Raw genomic sequence first — 2,891 nt, forward strand, 5'->3', positions numbered from 1 at the left:
TTCATCGTCAATGTGAAGGTCCATGGGATACAGTAAACCTGCACTGGTGCATCAGTATTCAATACTGGTCTCCCAGGAGCCGCTCAATCCACAAACTCTTAGAAGATTCACTCTTCTTGTACTTAAGTCGGCAATGTGCCTTTTATATTCAATTCCGATGCGATTTCTGTGTTTCATCGTCAATGTGAACGTCCAAGGGATACAGTAAACCGACACTGCTGCATCGGAATCCAATACTGGTCTCCCAGGAGCCGCTCAAAGCACAAACTCTTAGAAGATTCACTCTTCTTGTACTTAAGTGGGCATTGTGCCTTTAGATTCAATTCCGATGCAATTTCTGTGTTTCATCGTCAATGTGAAGGTCCAAGGGATACAGTAACCTTGCACTGGTGCATCGGAATCCAATACTGGTCTCCCAGGAGCCGCTCTATCCACAAACTCTTAGAAGATTCACTCGTCTTTTACTTAAGTCGGCATTGTGCCTTTTATATTCAATTCCGATGCGATTTCTGTGATTCATCATCAATGTGAAGGTCCAAGGGATACAGTAAACCTGCACTGGTGCATCGGAATCCAATACTGGTCTCCCAGGAGCCGCTCGAAGCACAAAGTCTTAGAAGATTCACTCTTCTTGAACTTAAGTCGTCATGTGTCTTTTATATTCAATTCCAGTGCGATTTCTGTGTTTCATCGTCAATGTGAAGGTCCAAGGGATACAGTAAACCTACACTCGTGCATCGGAATCTAATACTGGTCTCCCAGGAGCCGCTCAAAGCACAAACTCCAAGAAGATTCACTCTTCTTGTACTTAAGTCGGCATTGTGCCTTTTATATTCAATTCCGATGCGATTTCTGTGTTTCATCGTCAATGTGAACGTCCCAGGGATACAGTAAACCGACACTGCTGCATCGGAATCCAATACAGGTCTCCCAGGAGCCGCTCAAAGCACAAACTCTTAGAAGATTCACTCTTCTTGTACTTAAATCGGCATTGTAAATTTAGATTCAATTCCGATGCGATTTCTGTGTTTCATCGTCAATGTGAAGGTCCAAGGGATACAGTAAACCTGCACTGGTGCATCGGAATCCAATACTGGTCTCCCAGGAGCCGCTCAAAGCACAAACTCCAAGAAGATTCACTCTTCTTGTACTTAAGTCGGCATGTGCCTTTTATATTCAATTCCAATGCGATTTCTGTGTTTCATCGTCAATGTGAAGGTAAAAGGGATACAGTACAAGTACACTCGTTCATCGGAATCTAATACTGGTCTCCCAGGAGCCGCTCAAAGCACAAACTCTTAGAAGATTCACTCTTCTTGTACATAAGTCCGCATTGTGCCTTTTATATTCAATTCCGATGCGATTTCTGTGTTTGAGCGTCAATGTGAAGGTCCAAGGGATACAGTAAACCTGCACTGGTGCATCGGAATCTAATACTGGTCTCCAAGTGCCGCTCAAAGCACAAATTCTTAGATGATTCACTCTTCTTGTACTTAAGGCGGCATTGTGCCCTTTTATATTCAATTCCGATGCGATTTCTGTGTTTCATCGTCAATGTCAAGGTTCAAGGGATACTGTAAACCTACACTGGTTCGTCGAAATCTAATACTGGTCTCACAGGAGCCGCTCAAACCACAAACTCTTAGAAGATTCACTCTTCTTGTACTTAAGTCGGCATTGTGCATTTTATATTCAATTCCGATGCGATTTCTGTTTCATCGTCAATGTAAATTTCCAAGGGATACAGTAAAACTGCACTGGTGCATCGGAATCCAATACTGGTCTCCCAGGAGCCGCTCAAAGCACAAACTCTTAGAAGATTCACTCTTCTTGTACTTAAGTCGGCATCGTGCCTATTATATTCAATTCCGATGCGATTTCTGTGTTTCATCGTCAATGTGAAGGTCCAAGGTGTACAGTAAACGTACACTCGTGCATCGGAATCTAATACTGGTCTCCCAGGAGCCGCTCAAAGCACAAACTCTTAGAACATTCACTCTTCTTGTACTTAAGTCGTCATTGTGCCTTTTATATTCAATGCCGATGCGATTTCTGTGTTTCATCGTCAATGTGAAGGTCCAAGGGATACAGTAAACCTGCACTGCTGCATCGGATTCCAATACTGGTCTCCCAGGAGCCGCTCAAACCACAAACTCTTAGAAGATTCACTCTTCTTGTACTTAAGTCGGCATTGTGCCCTATATATTCAATTCCGAAGCGATTTCTGTGTTTCATCGTCAATGTGAAGGTCCAAGGGACACAGTAAACCTGCACTGGTGCATCGGAATCCAATACTGGTCTCCCAGGAGCCGCTCAAGGCACAAACTCTTAGAAGATTCACTCTTCTTGTACTTAAGTCGGCATTGTGCCTTTTATTTTCAATTCCGATGCGATTTCTGTGTTTCATCGTCAATGTGAAGGTCCACGGGATACAGTAAACCGACACTGGTGCATCGGAATCCAATACTGGTCTCCCAGGAGCCGCTCAAAGCACAAAGTCTTAGAAGATTCACTCTTCTTGTACCTAAGTCGGCATTGGGCCTTTTATATTCAATTCCGATGCGATTTCTGTGTTTCATCGTCAATGTGAAGGTCCAAGGGATACAGTAAACCTGCACTGGTGCATCGGAATCTATTACTGGTCTCCCAGGAGCCGCTCAAACCACAAACTCTTATAAGATTCACTCTTCTTGTATTTAAGTCCGCATTGTGCCTTTTATATTCAATTCCGATGCGATTTCTGCGTTTCATCGTCAATGTGAAGGTCCAAGGGATACAGTAAACCTGCACTGGTGCATCGGAATGCAATACTGGTCTCCCAGGTGCCGCTCAAAGCACAAACTCCCAGAGGATTCACACTTCTTGTACTTAAGTCGGAATTGGGCCGTTTA

The sequence above is a fragment of the Schistocerca nitens genome, chromosome 5 (assembly GCF_023898315.1).
Source record: "Schistocerca nitens isolate TAMUIC-IGC-003100 chromosome 5, iqSchNite1.1, whole genome shotgun sequence".
NCBI lineage: Eukaryota > Metazoa > Arthropoda > Insecta > Orthoptera > Acrididae > Schistocerca > Schistocerca nitens.